Here is an 18,353-nt window from a genome sequence, read left to right on the forward strand (position 1 = left end):
CAAGCCAAAGCCATTATTTTAGAAATACAATGCAAAACAATAAGATAAAACTAAGTAAAGGGGAAAGACAGGTGGACTCAAAACCAAGATATCACATTCCATAAAGGGCAAAGAATTCCTAAGTAGATTCTTCACCCCTTTAAAAAGTCAACCAAGAAAACCAAAAGTCAGATAAATATTAAATACATAAGGAGTTACACCACAAGTAGCTTCTACAAACGTATTTACTGTAAAAAGTAATACAGAGGTCTAAACTGAGATGTTGACCTATCCTTTGACTCATAATGTCTACAGCAGAACCCGCGGTCATCTGAAATTTTCATGTTAAACACCCAAGAAGTCTTCATTATTCCTTTAACAATCTTTAAAGACCATTATTTCTTCTGTCAGGAGTAACACAGAACTCGTTTACTTTTTAATTTGATATTAAATGCATGGAGACATTCTGGGGACATAGGAGGATTAAAAAACTTTAAAAAATACTAATATTATTACATGAATTCTTACTGGCTCAGAAAAAACTTCTTTTGGCACACAAGAATCATGTGAGAGTAAGCTGATGTACGCTTTCTCCTGTGATGGAATGAAAATGGGAGAGTGGGACTTCGTAACAGTAATTTAACAGCTTCCTGTCTCTTCAACTGCTTTAAGGATACAAGCAAAATAAAACGAAAGCAAAATAAAGGCTAAGAATAGCTATTAGATTATAAAAAATATAAATCAAAAGGAATCTGGCAGTAAAACTGCAGCAGCAGCCTGTAGAAGGGACAGAAGGGGATAAAGAAATATCTACCACTTTCCTCTGTATGTGTCCAAGCCCAGCATTCCTCCATATTTGTCTAAATGAACTGTGTACTCCCCTCCAGGCTCATCATCTCCACCATCACCAGGCATTTGATAAGAGCCTATTACATGCCAAGCAGTGAAAACTGTCCATTGAAAGGCAACACTTTCATAAACAAAAAATAAATAATATAATACAGTAGTAAGTGTTATAGTAGAGCTGCAAACAATGTATGATGTCAGAAAGGAGGCATGGTCAAATCTAACTGTGGAATCAGAAGGTTATTCAAAGGAGAAAATCAAAGTAAGTACTGAAATAATTTTTCTAGATGCACAAGGTAGGAGTGGGGGGGTAGGGAAGTGACAGGTAGTGGATATGATAGGCAGCAGCAGCAGCATAGGACACGGAAGGAAGCAACGTGGCAAATCTGCATCCCATAAATACTTCGCTATGACTCGAGAGTAGGATGGGTGAATAAGGAGCAGTGGGAGATAAAGAGTAGGAAAGGCTAGTCACAGAAGGCTATGTATGCTTACTGAAGAATTCTAAATTTTTTTGGCAATTAGGAGCTACTAAACGAATTTTTAAATGCGTATCACTGTGGCAGCAGTGTAGATGGACTGGAAAAAGACTGACAGGAGGCAGAACGACCACAATATGGTTTAAGATGATAGAAAATGAGGGTTAAGCTCTCTTCATTGAGAAAAGGATAGAAATGAGAGAGTTTTAAATGGAAAACACAAGGGAGAAGTCAGAAAATGCCTCTCCGATTCCTGGCTTGGGTAATTAGGTAGAGAAAGTACTACAACTATGAGAAAAGAAGAAATGCAAAAGTAAGTTTAAGGGGGGGAAGAATAAGAGTTCGGTTTTAGATGAGCAAAGTTGGGAATGCCTGCGCAATACCAGGTGGGGATGCGTAACAAGTAATTGGATACATAGATCCGAAGTTCAGCAGAGAATTCTAAGATGGAATTTTAGTTTTGGGAAACACCAATCATGGGAGTAGTAAGAAGACCAAGGACAGGAGAGATTATCAACAAATAACAAAGAAGATGAGTCTTTGAAATATTAGACAAAGAAAAACCAGAAAGACAGGAGAATGGAGAGACTAGGGTTACTGAAACTAAGGGAGAAGGGTTTCAAGAAGTAGTGGGGGTCCAAAATGTCAAATGTTTCAAAGCAATCAAGCAAGAAAAGATGTGCACTGTGCCCACTGGATTTAACAATGAAGATGTGGTAGAGAGATAAAGCTTGTAATGGTTAATTTTATGTGTCAAATTGGCTAGGCTATGATTGCACAGGTTTTTGTTTGTTTTTGTCAAACAGCAGTCCAGCTGTTGCTTTGAATATATTCTGTAGATGTGATTAACATTTACAATCAGTTGACTTTAGATCAAGGAGATTACCCTTGATATCATGGGTGGGCTTTGTCCAATCTGTTGAAGACTTTAAGGGTTAAAAGCAGGTTTTCCTAAGAAGAAATTCTGCCTCAAGTCTCTGACATAAGAAATTTTGCCTGAGCTTCTAGACTGCTGGCTGGCCCTATAGATTTCAGACTTGCCAGCCCCAATAATTGCATGAGCCAATTCTTAAGTCCCTCCCTCTCTCTATATGTATAGACAGATACCTAAATGTACACACACACACACACACACACACATGCGCACAAAGAGAGAAACAGTCAGACTAGGATAAGTTGAAAACTAAAAGGCAAAAAGTGTCTGTAAATATTACTCTCTTTAAAAAAGCTTTCCTGGGCGCCTGGGTGCCTCAGTGGTTTAAAGACTCTGCCTTCGGCTCAGGTCATGATCTCAGGATCCTGGGATCGAGGCCCGCATCGGGCTCTCTGCTCAGTAGGGAGCCTGCTTCCGCCTCTCTCTCTATCTGCCTCTCTGTCTACTTGTGATTTCTGTCTGTCAAATAAATAAATAAAATCTTAAAAAAAAAAAAAGCTTTCCTAAGCTTTCGGGCAGCGAAAGAAACCATCAACATAATGAAAGGGCAACCTACTGAATGGGAGAAGATATGTGCAAATGATATATCTGATAAGGGGTTAATATCCAAAATACATGAAAAGAATTTATACAACTCAACACGAAAAAACCCAAATAATCTGATTAGAAATGAGCTGAGGGCTTGAAAAGACACTTTTCTAAAGAAGACATACAGATGGCTGTAAAAAGATGATCCACATCACTAATTATCAGGGAGATGCAAATCAAAACCACAATGAGATATCACCTTAGACCTGTCAGAATGGCTAGAATCAAAAAGACAAAAAGTAACAAGTGTTGCTGAGGAGGTAGAGAAAAAGGAACCCTCATGCTCTGTTGGTGGGAATGTAAACTGGTGCAGCCACTGTGGAAAGTAGCACAGCAGTTCCTCAAAAAATTAAGAATAGGGCCACCTGGGTGGCTCAGTGGGTTAAAGCCTCTGTGTTTGGCTCAGGTCATGATCCCAGGGTCCTGGGATCGAGCCCCTCATCGGGCTCTCCGCTCAGCAGGGAGCCTGCTCCCCCCCCCACCTCTCTGCCTGCCTCTCTGCCTGCTAGTGATCTCTGTCTGTAAAATTAATTAATTAATTAATTAAAAAAAATTAAGAATAGAACTATCGTAAGATCCAGCAATTCCACTACAGGGTATTTACCCAAAGAAAATGAAAACACTAATTTGAAAAGATACATGCACCCCCATGTTTATGCATTATATGTAATAGCCATGACATGGAAGCAGCCCGTGTCCATCAACAGATGAATGGATAAAGAAGAGGTAAGATACACACACACAATGGAATGTTACTTTGCCACAAAAAACAACAAGGTCTTGTTATTTGTGACAACATGGATAGACCTACAGGGTATTTTGCTAAGTGAAATAAGTCAGATAAAGACAAATACTATATGATTTCCTTATATGTGGAATTTCAAAAACAAAACAAATGGCAGAAACAGATCCATAAATACAAAAAACAAACTGATGATCAACAGAGGGGAAGAGGAGGAGGGCCTGGACAAAACGGGTAAACAGGAGTGGGAGATACAGGCTTTGGTTATGGAATGAGTCACAGGATAAAAGGTGCAGCGCAGGGAATACAGTCAATGGTACTGTAACAACGCAGTAACAGACCGTAGCTATGCCTGTGGTGAGCGCAGCTTAACGTAGAGATTTGCTGAACCGCTGTGATGCATACCTGAAACTCATTAACACTGTGTGTCAGCTATACTTCAATGAAACATAATTTAAAAGTTGAAAAAAAAAGTTATAAAAAGGTGCTGGGACCCAGCAGCCACACAGTAGTGGGTACCTTTTTTTTTTTTTTTTTAAAGACTTTATTTATTTATTTGACAGAGAGAGATTACAAGTAGACAGAAAGGCAGGCAGAGAGAGAGAGAGGGAGGCAGGCTCCCTGCTGAGCAGAGAGCCCGATGCGGGACTCGATCCCAGGACCCTGAGATCATGACCTGAGCCGAAGGCAGCGGCTTAACCCACTGAGCCACCCAGGCGCCCAGTAGTGGGTACCTTTACAGAACAAGTCCAAGTGGGGCTCTTGCACCCAACCAGATGATTTGCCTTCAGACTCTGAGCCTTCAAAGCACTTCACTTGATTTTCTTTTAAGATTTTATTTTTAAGTAATCTCTATACCCAACGTGGGGCTCAAAACCCACAACCCCGCGATCAAGAGTTGCATCCTCCACTGACAGAGCCAGCCAGGTGTGCCACATTTCCCTTGATCTCTATCTGTAATGGTCCAGGGTCCTGAGTCAAGAAAGCTTTTAAGGCAGCTCTGACTGAAGAGGACTTCCTTACTTGGTTCAGAAATTCTCCTTTCAAAAAGACATGAAGAAACGGTATCACAAAGATTATTACTTTGACAAATGGAGAATAAATCTGTAGATGAAAACAAGGAAAAGGCATCTCAGATGCAAACAGCTGAGACTAGATTAAAAGGTATCTTAGTCTTTTAAAGGATATAGAAGCAGGAGAGAAGTGTTTCCAGACCCAGACTGACCCGATTCCACCACCAGAGGTGGTTTCTCTTGAGACTCTTCACTGGGCATCAAAAAAGTATATTCTCAAATGGGATCAGTTTCTTTTAGGAAGAGCACCATATCCTACTGGTGTTGAAAATGAAAATGACATAGGAAGTATTGTTCAAGATGAGGCGCGGCGGTAACTTCTTCACACACTCCTTCAAAAAACCTATTTAGTACAGTTGAATATTAAAGAATATGCAGGTCATTTCAGGAACTTTAAGAATCAAAAGGCTCATATTGTCCCATTACCTCCTCAAGGACAATGAAGATAGGAGAAGCTACTGACAAGTCTCAGGTTATCACTTTGAGACTCACTACTACTTCACGGGCATGAATTTGCTTTCTTCCAAACCTATGGAAGTGTTAAGAGCGAATACTGAAAGGTGGACTATTTATTAAATAAGTCACTAAGTGAAAAAAACTATGATAAAAAATAAGTTTTTCTACAAAAGGGAGAGCCACAGGGCAATGGGGGACAGGCAGAGGATTAAGGGAGATCTTTAAGAATTATGATAAACTAGCATGATATCCTAGAGACAGAATGGGTTTTGGAGTAAGATAAGCAGTCTGAATTCGGTGCCACTGTTCATAAGCTAAGCAAGTTGTGGAGCCCTATGAGCTTCCATTTCTTCATCTGTAAAGTATCTGTAGGACTGGTAAAAGGATCAGAGATACATTCAGTACTTGAAATTGAAAGAGGGTAATAAGGAACTGGTAGCCATTTATCATCAATAGTAACTTTAAAAAACTTTTAAAAACTTCTCCCAAAAAAGTGAAGCTTCTTGAAAGACACACTTTGAATAAGAACAGATCATGCTTACATGATGAGTGAGAAAAGCCAGTAGAGTATGGAGACTGAAGGTCTGAGAAGGAGAAAGTCCTCTAGGAGGTGGGATGGGATGGGATGGGGCTAGAATACACGTTTTAGACAGGAAGAGGGATGTCCCTTCTGTGAAATGGAGTGATAGAGTTATGCTGAGTAAAATGACACAGATTTGTACAGGAGTGGCAAGTTGAGGAAATTCACTCTGGAGACATAAATTCATCTGCCAAGGAGAGATTACCCACTTTACTTTGCTGGGGAGAGGACGGTCGACAGGCACAGTGAGATGGTCAACACGCAGGAGAGCAGGATAGAGGCAGCAGAGCACAGTAACTCAGAGCATCAACTCTGGAACCAGGCTGTTGTCTCGGTTTGAATTCTGGTTCAGCCACTTACTAGTATGACCAAGGGCACATTACTTCTCTAAGCTTCAATTTCCACACCTATGTAATGATGTCAATTTCACATACCTCAGGGGATTATTATGAGAATAAAAGAAGTTGATACATGTAAAAGGTTTAGAACCGGGGTGGTCATATAATGTCCTGTCCAAACTGGACCCTCTGGAAGTGAAAGGGGGCACTATTAAAACCCAGAAACAGGTGTTATACTGGACTATTTCAGACAAATTGGGGCTGTAGTTACCCCACCGCCAAGAGCAACTGCCCATATTTAACCAACTCCTACGCAGCACTGAGTATTTTGCTACAAGGGAACCTCCATGATGGCCGGGTTTTCCAACTTTATTGTTCACTGCTGTATCCTCGGAGCTTAGAACAATGCCTGCACAGCACAGTAGTTTAAGAAATATTTCTTGAAGGAATATATTTGCCAAATATCTATTGTAAGGGATACAGGACAGTCGATCAGTGACACAGAAGACTGCCAAATGGCACTGAAAATCCTGGCAAGGAACTGAAATTCGCAACTTCATCAATCTATTCATTGCGCAATTGCTGCCTGCAGAGTTCAGCCTCTGAGGCAATGGACAGGACTAATTCCAGATTGGGAGAATGAAAATGGGGGGGTATTTGATTATTGATTCACTTTAAAAGCTTTTATTTAAGTAATGTCTACATCTAATGTGGGGCTCGACTCATGACCCCGAGATCAAGAGTTGCAGGCTCACCTGAGCCAGCCAAGTGCACTTCAAAGGTCATTTCTTTCTTTCTTTCTTTTTTTTTTTTTTTTTTTAAAGATTTTATTTATTTATTTGAGAGAGAGACAGTGAGAGAACATGAGTGAGGAGAAGGTCAGAGAGAGAAGCAGACTCCCCATGGAGCTGGGAGCCCGATGTGGGACTCGATCCCGGGACTCCAGGATCATGACCTGAGCCAAAGGCAGTCGTCCAACCGACTGAGCCACCCAGGCGCCGTCAAAGGTCATTTCTGAATGGAAGTGTTCCTCATTCAGTCTCCTTACCATATATAGCCAAACAGACATCTTCTGGGTCCAATTATATAGTTAGGAAAACATCTTTGCCTTTTGAGGTATATCTACATAATAAATTTTATGGTGTTGGGCGCCTGGGTGGCTCAGCGGGTTAAGCCGCTGCCTTCGGCTCGGGTCATGATCTCAGGGTCCTGGGATCGAGTCCCGCATCTGGCTCTCTGCTCGGCAGGGAGCCTGCTTCCCTCTCTCTCTCTGCCTGCCTCTCCATCTACTTGTGATTTCTCTCTGTCAAATAAATAAATAAAATCTTTAAAAAAAAAATATTATGGTGTTGTACTAATGTACCACTGAGGCACTGTATTTGTCATATTTCATGGCCTTTGATTTTCTAACTGTGGGAAGAAAACAGATAGTATGAATTCTTCTTGCTTTTGTTCCCACTTTGGGGGCTGATTCTTAGATGTCGCAATAGTTGGCCACAATACAGTTACTTCCAACAGGTACTGAAATATTAACACTCAAAGATACCTGCAGTTAAATTCAATTTAGACTTCATCATACAAATTCTACAGTAGCAATGCCCCTTCCTGTTTGTGCCCTTTACAGTCTTTCATTCCAATCACATCAACTGAGGTCCTTAAACACTTTTCAGAAAATGATAAGTCATAGAAGATGAAAGTTTTTGCCTTTGTTTACCTTAAAACTGTCTATTTAAGCCAATATCTTAGGAAATAAGTTGAAGCTAGCAAAAAGACTGAAATATAAAGCTAACCCAGAGTAAGTATGAAATACAGGATTTAGGTACATATTAGTGACACAAATACCTCTTTACAAAAAAAGACTACATAATACTTCAGAAACTAATAAAATGTAGTAGCTAGGGTAATGTAGATGTGAGACATGAAGAATTATTTCATCACTTGTTCCAACACTTTTTTTAAAAAAAGATCGGGTGGCTCAGTTGGTTGAGCAGCTGCCTTCGGCTCAGGTCATGATCCCGGCGTCCTGGGATCGAGTCCCACATCGGGCTCCTTGCTCGGCGGGGAGCCTGCTTCTCCCTCTGCCTCTGCCTGCCATTCTGTCTGCCTGTGCTCGCTCTCTCCCTCTCTCTCTCTGACAAATAAATAAAATCTTTAAAAAAAAAAAAGATTTATTAGACAGAGAGACAGCAAGAGAGGGAACACAACCAAGGGGATTGTGAGAGAGAGAAGCAGGTTTCCCGCTGAGCAGGGAGCCCAATGGGGGGCTTGATCCCAGGACCCTGGGATCCTCCCCTCAGCCAAAGGCAGACGCTTAATGGCTGCCCCAACACTTTCTATTTTAAAAGTAATTTCATGGTTGGGGTGTGTGGGTGGCTCAGTAGGTTAAGCCTCTGTCTTCGGCTCAGGTCATGATCTCAGGGTCCTTGGATCGAGCCCCTCATCGGGCTCTCTGCTCAGCAGGAAGCCTGCTTCCCCCCCATCTCTACCTGCCTCTGCCTACTTGTGATCTCTCTCTCTGTAAAATAAATAAATAAAATCTTTAAAAAAACAAAGTAATTTTTCGGTTATAGATAGAATTCACACTAGTCCTAGTTAATTATGAAAAACTCAGTTTTACAACAAAAAGGAAACTGCTTATTCTTCAAGGAAAGAAGACAGATTTAACATGGACAGAACTTCAATAACTTCAAACTTAAAACTGGTAGAATCTGAAAAGATCAGGCTAACCTATGAGTGAAAGAGGATAAATGTCTAATATAACTGAGCTAGTAACCACTCAACTTTCTATATATCCAACTTAGAATTTTAAAATTAACATCTTCCATAAACATCTCTTATTTTGGGCAGACAAAAACCAATACAGAATTCAATAAGGCTCTGACTCTGGAGAAAATGATAGCAGGTAGTGGATCTATTACAAATTGCTGAATTAGTAAATTTGTACTTGCAAGTAAGAGAAATGCACAGCTAATCTTCAAATGAATACATCAGTGAAGAACACAAAATGGTTGCAAAAATGACACAGGAACAGTAACTTTAGCTCAGCACACTGAAAGATCACTTTCCCTTAAGTATAAAAGGTATTCACAATAAAAGGCAACTGAAATAATTAATTACAATAAAGAATCTAATCTTTTTTTTTTTAAAGATTTTATTTATTTATCGGGGGGGAGGGGAGAGCGAGCACAGGCAGACAGAGAGGCAGGCAGAGGCAGAGGGAGAAGCAGGCTCCCCGCCGAGCAAGGAGCCCGATGTGGGACTCGATCCCAGGATGCTGGGATCATGACCTGAGCCGAAGGCAGCTGCTTAACCAACTGGGCCACCCACGCGTCCCTAAAGAATCTAATCTACCTACCTATCCCCAGAGTTCTGTTTTTGTTTTTACAGTAGATTCTGCTTAAATCAGAAATTGGCAGAGCTTTTTCTATGAGGGACCAGATGTCAAACATTTGCAAGTTATAAGTCTATGTTACAACCACTCAACTCTGCCATTGTAGCACAAAAGCAGACAGACAATATATAAACAAATGGAAATAGCTTTGTTCCAGTAAAGCTTTAGTTACAAAAACAGTGGGCCATAGTTTGCCAATCTTAGATGTAAGTCTTCAAATCCCTGGAAAGTGATTATTAATTAAATTTTTTTTGGAAGATAATTTATTATATTGAAATAACAGACCCATTTGAAATTATGCCCCTGAATTATTCTTTTTCTTCCTTCCCTCCTTCCTTCTTCCTTCCCTCTTTTCTTTTTCTCTTCCTCCTTACCCTTCTCCTTCTCCTCCTCCTTTTTTTAAACAAATGTGCTTATATGCTATCTAATGGTTTAAACTGCAACTCAGGGGGCTCCTGGGTGGCTCAGTTGGTTAGGTGTCTCCTTGATTTCAGCTCAGGTCATCATCTCAGGGTTGTGAGATGGAGCCCTGCCTTAGGCTCTGTGCTGGGCATGGAGTCTGCTTAAGATTCTTTCTCTCTCTCCCTCCCTTTGCCCCTCCTCCTCCCCTCCTTTAATTTATGAAAATAAATTAAAAAAATAAATAAACCACAACTAGGTCTCAGTGCTTTTCAACTCCAAAGTTCTGTAAGTCCCAAGATCACCAATGAGATACAAATGTGCAATTAACATAAATAGAAGTGATATCTGAGGGCAAGATAATTCTGCTGGGCATAAGATAGATAAGAGCAAAAGGTTAAGGGGCGCCTGGGTGGCTCAGTGGGTTAAGCCGCTGCCTTCGGCTCAGGTCACGATCTCAGGGTCCTGGGATCGAGTCCCGCTTCGGGTTCTCTGCTCAGCAGGGGGCCTGCTTCCCTTCCTCTCTCTCTGCCTGCCTCTCTGCCTACTTGTGATCTCTCTCTGTCAAATAAATAAATAAAATCTTTAAAAAAAAAAAAGAGCAAAAGGTTAAGCAGCTGTTCTAATGCTTAAACCTAAGCAAGAAATGCTATACAGACACATGGGAAGCATAGAATGGCATAACTCTGAAAGGTTAAGAAGCAACTGCAGCAAACAGACCAATATGGGCAGGAGAGGCGAGCAAGTTGCTCTTTCTGAGCAATAGTGATCTGCCATTCTATGGTGCAAAGTTCTTTCTGTATAAACCAAAATGATTTTCAAGTGTACCCAATGTGTAAAGAATCACTGGTCAATCTTTCTGTCACACCCACACACAAGATAACCCAGTCACTACAGAGTAAAGAGATAACAACACACTAACAGGCAACATGAGACCGTGCGCTTCATAATAAATGAACAAGAAGCTTCTTTTCTTTCACAGGAAAATTGCCTTCCTTTCTTTTTTAATCTCAACAGGACCTTAAAGTCTATCAGTTGATATTTGAATTTCTGAGCAGAATCGTGTAAGGAACAAATTTTGTTTTATAATTCCCAGATACAGTGAATACTCCCTAAAGAACAAAGCAGCAAAGGGAAAGAAACACAAATTCGCCAGTATTTGAGACTGGCATTATCTCTAGCGGCCGCTTCGTTAACACTACAGTAACCCTTTAATCTGGGACACTGACAAATATTGATAAGCCCTATCAGAGAAAAATAAGGCAGAGAAGAGGAATACTGAGTGTGTATATATGGAGGAAGGTGGTATTTGGAATTTAAAATAGGGTTCTCAGTGAATGTTTCATTCTCAGTGAATGCCTCACTGAGAATGGAGCTTTTGAACAAAGAATGGAAAGAGATGAAGTGAGCCGGGCATGTAACTGGATGATGTGTGCTCCAGAGTAGTGGTTACAGCAAGTGCAAAGAGCAGAAGCATACTTAGTGTGCTCGAGGAATAGCAAGGAGGCTAGTGTGGCTGCAACTGACGAAGTGAGAGCAGAAGCTAGGAAAAGAGACAGAGGGAATTCATGTGCAATGGTCTACAGGACCCAAAGGCTCCGGCTTTTATTCTGAGTAGGGCAGGAAGCTAATGGAGGATCTGGGGCAGTGGAGCAATATAATCAGCCCTCTGTCTTGAAAAGATCACTCAGGCTGATATCTTGAGAACAGATGGTAGGGGGGACAACAATGAAAGCAGGGGAAGTAGAACATCATTGCAATGACTCAGATGAGAGGAGAAGCTGGCTTGGACCAGGGCAACAGTGTGGCAGCACTGAGACAGGAACTATTGATGGGATATGGATACAGGGTATAACACAAAGGAGTCAAAATTAGATCCAGGATTTTTGGCTAGAGCACAGGTACAGAGTGGCTCTATACTGAGATGGGGAAGACTGGGGAGAGCAGTTTGGGAGGGACAGATTAGGAATTTGTTTTTTGACATGTGAGTGTGAGTTGCTGATGTAAAGTGTTTAATGATGATGACAATAACAATACCTAACACTGAGCCGCTATGACAGGCTACTTTGCACACTTTACTTATATTTACTTATTTAATATTCACAATAATCACATGCAGTTGGTATTAGTATTATCCTTTTTTTAATAGGTGGGGAAAAGTAGGTAGCTGAGCCAAGATTAAATGCAAGCACCTGACTCCCTAGAGTCTAAGCCCTTAACACCTATGCTATACTGCTTCTGTGACGGAAATACCACGATGGAGGTCAGAGAGGATGCCTGAAGAAGTTTCAGTCATCAGGATAGCGATGGGATTTAAATCCATGACACTGGATGACATCATCAAGGGAGACATGTAGGTAGAGAAGAGTCTACAGACTGGGAAGTAGGCAGCAATATGAGGGAAAACCAAGACCATGATCTCTGAACTCCAAATGAACAGTGTTTCATAGCAGGAGAGGAATGGACTATGACAAATTTGCGAACAGGTCAGGTATGGAGGCAGTAGATCCCTGGAATAATGATACAGAAGAAAACTTAGTAAGAATAGCTTTGGTGGAGTGGTGCAGGTAAATGCCTGATTAAATAGGTTTAATCAGAGGAAGGGAGGGCAGAAACTGAAGCACCAAGAAACTTTTTTTTTTTTTTTTTAAAGAGGACCTGTTTTGATTCACTATAGAAAGAAAAACTGAAATGGAAAAAGTGTGTACGGGGCATTGCTGGAGTAAGGAGGAGTTGGAATAAGAAGAGTCTAGTGGAGGAGTTGGCCTCGGCTGGGAGCACAGACAGTTCATCCCTTGCACACGAGGGAAAACAGAGCATACGGGCATGGATATAGACAGATGTGGTGGCAACACATGCAAGAGTTTTCTTCTGATTGATTCTATTTTTTCAGTGAAGTAGGAAGCAAGGTCATCAGCCAAAAGAGAGAACTGAGTAAAAAAAATTCTGGAAACTTAAGGAAAAAGGAGGAAGTGTCAAACAGTTATCTAAAAATGGGACAGTAAATGAGTTTAAAAAAAAAAAAATGAAGATTGCCTTGCTCCTCCTTATATCTGGATAGCCTAGCACAGTCCCTAGTTTGTTTGAGACACTATGACTTGAGCTTGCGAACCACTGTTTTTTATTTTTCGTGTTTTAAAAGATTTATTTATTTGAGAGATTGCCCAAGAGAGCACATGAGTGGGAAGGTACGGGGGAGAGAGAGAGAATCTCAAGCGGACTCTGTGCTGAGCAAGGAGCCTAATGTGGAGCTCAATCTCACAACCCTGAGATCAAGATCTGAGCTGAGTTCAAGAGTCAGATGCTTAAGTGACTGAACCATCCTGGTGCCCCATTCCCTCACTTTAAAGAAAAGGATCCAGAATGAAGGTTAAGCACAAAGTATGATTTGTTACAGAGAAGAAAATCTGGGAAATATAAAACAGAACGTATATGTGAGTACGCGTATTTAAGAGCAGTCGTAAATATCACACGATGTTTACTCTTTAGGATTAGGTAAAAACACTATAACCACACATTACTTTTCAACCATGCATTCTCTAAAACATAACCATTTCTAATTATGCCATTTGACAACTGAAAAATTGTAAGAACATGAGAAAAACATATTTGGCAGTACATTAACAGGATCTGCTAGAACAGATATATTTTCGGTGATTTTTACAGAGTTAAAGCGCCCCCCCTCCTCTAAGTGACATAATAGCTCAGAGAAGAATTCACAAACTCAAATGCCTACAGGATTAAGAGCAGGTAACAAAATGAGTGAATCAGGCTGAGGTAAGGACAAGAGGGAGTTGGAGGGACTGTGGCAAACAGGCAACTGAAGGGTACAGTGGCTACTCAGCGGAAGCCACCGTTGCCACATAGAAAGCATTCCATTTTGCCAGGTCTTCTAATTCTTAAGATAGATATTCTACTTTTATGTGAAAACTTTCAGTATTTGAAATTTTGGCAACTAATTCAAATTTATAAACTGTGCTCAGGGCATACAAAACATGTTTGTGGGAAGCATTCAGGTCCTTGAGCTACCGGGTGTACTTCTGAATGAGAGAACATCAATATGGAGTAGGTGAAAAACGGCACCAACTTGCAGAAAAACTTGGTTTCTGGGTAGACGCTGCCCGTTACTACTAACTGGGTGACCTCTCGGAGCTTGTTTATTCATTTGTAAAATGTAGTTTCATGAGCTCTCCTGTTTAATTCATTGGGTGGTTATGAGTGGCAAGATTACAAAGTAGGTCAAAGCATATCATAAAGCTCTGTGTACAGACAAGCGAACAGCTGTGAGATAGTGGGAAATATATATTGGTCTCTGCCCCTGGTTCTGTGCACAAAGCTTCTGAAAAACATAATTTCCCAAGTGAGAGAGCACTGTGAGCCTCCATTGTTCTAATATTTGGTCTTTGACTCCATTCCTGACACAGAGCTCCTAAAACCCTTGTAAATTCCCAAGTGATAAGAGCACTAGGGACATCTTTTGTTGGATGAGACCACTCTGGGTAGGCTCCTAGATAAGCACTGGTCATCAGAACAGAGCAAGCCATGATTCAAGGCTTGGGTTTTTTGGCCCCACCTCATACTCTAGCCTTCAGAGAGGGAGAGGGGCTAGAAATGGAATTTATAATTGGCCATGCCTATGTGAGGAAGCCTCAATAAAACTCCAACAGTACAAGGTTCAGAGAGCTTCCAAGTTGGCAAACACATCGTACCAGGACAGTGTCATACTCCCTCTCCACAGGGACAGAAACTCCTGTGCTTGGAATCCTCCCAGACCTCACCCTATGTAGCTCTTGCTCTGGCTGTTCTGTTTCTGTTCTCACATATTTTAAATAAACTAGTAAACATAAGTATTTCCCTAAGTTTTGTGAACTGCTCTAGCAAATTAAACCTGAAGAGGAGGTTGTGGGGGCCTCCAATTTGTAGCCAAACTGGACAGAAGCTGTAGGTAACCTGGGGACCTATAACTTATGACTGGCATCTAAAGTAGGGTGGGAGCAGTCTTATGGGACTGAGCCTTTAACCCGTGGGCTCAGACTCTCTCTAGGAAGACAGTGTCAGAACAGAGTTAAATTGTGGGAAAACTAGCTGATGTCACAAAAAATTGCTTGGTATCAGGAAAAAAAAAAGCTCTACATATTTGGAGACCACAAATGAAGTGTTTTGTAGGAGTTGTAAACACACAGGAGAAAGACTCACAGGAGGTAGACTGAAATGAATTTTTCCAGTATGTTGGCTTTAAAGAGACCCAATAGGGTAGCCTAAGAACATTTCGTATCTCTGTATTTGATCAGTTCCTCATAAAATGTAAATACAGATCACTTAGCTCATGGAGTTCTTCAAATATATTAAAACTATAACATCTTTTTCAAGTGTTAAGTGCTGTGTAATTACTTGGTTAATCAAGTATTTGCTTGGTATGGCCAAATGCACTAATGAACCTGTATACAGTACTTCCTAAAAAGCTGAGTACCTTCTTGGCTCTCCTAACAATGGTGAGCAATTTAACGGAGCTAGCCTGGAAAAAGTTGTTTCAGGTTTTTAGGGTTTTTCCCTGCTTTAAGGGGAAAAGCTTACAATGGGCTAACCAGTAACAGTTCTGTAACAGACTTAGGTTTATCCGTTCCCTATTATGAACGCCTGTGCAGACACTCCTCTCATTAAACGGTGATGCAGGAATAGAGAAGTGACCGGCTGGTCAGGTTCAGGAAACAACGTAGGAAAGCGAGGAAGCAGTCCTCCTAGCCATGATTTATAAATTCAAATTCAGAGCTAAAAATCCTTCCATCTACCTACTTTTGTACAAATATGTTTAATGGAAACACCTCTTGATAACTGTTGTTCTCTTTATCCTGGACCATTAAACGATACATGAGGGGAAGGCTAAGAAAGTCTCAAAATTTATGGGAAACTATACTGGTTAAAAACTCCCTATAATCATATTGTAGTAACTTTGTATGGTTACAGATGGTAAGTACACTTATCAATAATGAGAGTCTCATAATGTAATTAATTATAAAATCACTATCTTGTACTTTTGAAACTAATACATGTCAACTATATTTTAATTAAAAAAAAAAACAAACCTCCTACCATATACTGTTCTATTAGATTCTTCATTTTCAGCTTTCGTTAAACCACAAGTGGCCTGGCAAGTTTGAAAAACCAAGTCTCTTTGACCAGCCTATTTCCTGTAGCTTAGTGTGGAACTGAGCTGAACGATGGCAACTTGAAAGATTTAAAAGGCTCCATTTTAAAAAGCTTTAAAAAAAAATAAATAAAAGTTTTTCATTTAAAAGCACATTTCTGGGTGCCTGGCTGGCTCAGTGGGTTAAAGCCTCTGCCTTCAGCTCGGGTCATGATCTCAGGGTCCTGGGATCGAGCCCCGCATTGGGCTCTCTGCTCGGCGGGGAACCTGCTTCCTCCTCTCTCTCTGCCTGCTTCTCTGCCTACTTGTGATCTCTGTCAAATAAATAAAAAAAAATAAAAAATAAAATAAAAGCACATTTCTGGTAAGATTATGGGTAATGCTCTTTTCCTGTTGGTTTTCCAAACTCTTAAAATGACTTACTATAATTTTAAAAAAGTTTATGTTAGGGGCCGCCTGGGTGGCTCAGTGGGTTAAAGCCTCTGCTCTTAGCTCGGGTCGTGATTCCAGGGACTTGGGATCGAGCCCCGCATCGGGCTCTCTGCTTGGCGGGGAGCCTGCTTCCCTTCCTCTCTTTCTGCCTGCTTCTCTGCCTACTTGTGATCTCTGTCAGATAAATAAATAAAATCTTTAAAAAGAAAATTTATGTTAGAATAAACCTGCCATAAAAAGAATTCTCCTCCCAATAACAAAAGAATTCTGACAGTCACATTTGCTCATAGATGTTATAATGATATTGTTAGGCATCATTTCCCCCCTTTCTTTAAAGTTTGGTCTTTTTTTAAGATTTTAGTTATTTATGTCACAGAGAACGCACACACACACAAGCAGGGGGAGCAGCAGGCAGGGGAGAGGGAGAAGCAGTCCTTTGCTAAGCAAGGAGACTGACACAGAGCTCGCCGATTCCAGGACCGAATCGGACCTGAGCCAAAGGCAGATGCTTAATCGACTGAGCCACCCAGGCGCCACTCCCCACACACCTTTTTAAAAGTTTTTATTTAAATTCCAGTTAGTTAACATACAGTGTAATATTAGTTTCAGGTGTACAATTTAGTGACTCAACACCTCCATATGACACCCCGTGCTCATCCGCTTAGCATCTTTTATGAGAGTAAAACTCAGTAGTATGATTTAGATATCTGCAAATTAATAAAATGCTAGTTTGAACTACTGAAAAAGACTCTTTAAAACTTAATAAAGAAGTAAGTTGACTAGAGATAAAATCCGAAATTAAATTATTACCCTCAAAGAAGAAAGTAAAATGAGTTTATAGGAAGTTATTTATTAACATCTTCTAAGGTTAAATCTTTTATTTTATTTTAAAAAAACATTTTTTCCCCCAAGTATTCTATATACCCAGTGACGGGCTTAATCCATAACCCAAGATCAAGAGTCACATACTCCACTGACAGAACCAGCCAGGCACCCAAGCAAGGTTAAATCTTTTAAACTTCGGTTGTAACTAATAAGAAAACAGAGTAATTATATAGCACAGTGATTAAGAATGTGAGCTCTGGAGTCCAATTATCTGGGTCGAAATTTTAGCTTCTTAACTTACTCTGTGAACTTGGGCAGGTCACTTCCACAAACTTTAGTTTCCTCATTGTAAAACAGGGAGAATAATTATTTCAGCATATTTTAAGAATTAAGTGAGAGGATTCCTGATTTTCTTTCTTAGGCCACATAAATTTATGTTGCAAAATACAGTGCAACAGCTAAGAAGCACAGTGTGACCCAGTTCAGCCATGCTGTAGGTGGACCATGACTCCACTCTGTACAGTAATAAATATTGCCACTTTGGAATTGATTTCAAAATGAGAGCTACCTTTGTTCCCTAACACCATGTTATAACTTCTTAATAAGTCTTCTTTTGGTATGTTTTTTCTATAAATTATATCAATATTTTCTATAATCTAGTCTTCTATACGAGGTCTACACAAGGTTGTTTTTACTAAAGTAGAGATGTTAAAAACTGATCACTTGGAATCTACTTTAAACTGTATAATAATTAGTGATGTGAAATTGCTTTGAGAAATTCTATTTGGGGGGCACCTGGGTGGCTCAGTGGGTTAAGCCTCTGCCTTTGGCTCAGGTCATGATCTCAGGGTCCTGGGATCGAGCTCTCTGCTTGGTGGGGAGCCTGCTTCCCCCTCTCTCTTTGGCTGCCTCTCTGCCTACTTGTGATCTCTCTCTCTCTGACAAATAAATAAAAATTAAAAAAAAAAAAAAAAAGAAAGAGGGGCTCCTGGGTGGCTCAGTGGGTTAAAGCCTCTGCCTTTGGCTCAGGTCGTGATCCCAGGGTCCTGGGATTGAGCCCCACATCGGGCTCTCTGCTCTGCAGAGAGCCTGCTCCTCCTCTCTCTCTGCCTGCCTCTCTGCCTACTTGTGATCTGTCAAATAAAT

At 40.6% G+C, this 18,353-nt stretch overlaps 1 protein-coding gene and 1 pseudogene across 7 annotated transcripts in view; one reads left to right on the top strand and one right to left on the bottom strand.

The window, feature by feature from the left end:
• The window catches only part of NUMB (NUMB endocytic adaptor protein), a 191,448-nt gene that overhangs the window by 18,357 nt on the left and 154,738 nt on the right, over positions 1 to 18,353 (bottom strand). The gene's annotated exons all lie outside the window — the stretch shown is intronic.
• LOC122893207 lies at positions 1,013 to 4,958 on the top strand (annotated as a pseudogene).

Source organism: Neovison vison, chromosome 13 (assembly GCF_020171115.1).
Source record: "Neovison vison isolate M4711 chromosome 13, ASM_NN_V1, whole genome shotgun sequence".
Taxonomy (NCBI): Eukaryota; Metazoa; Chordata; class Mammalia; order Carnivora; family Mustelidae; genus Neogale; species Neogale vison.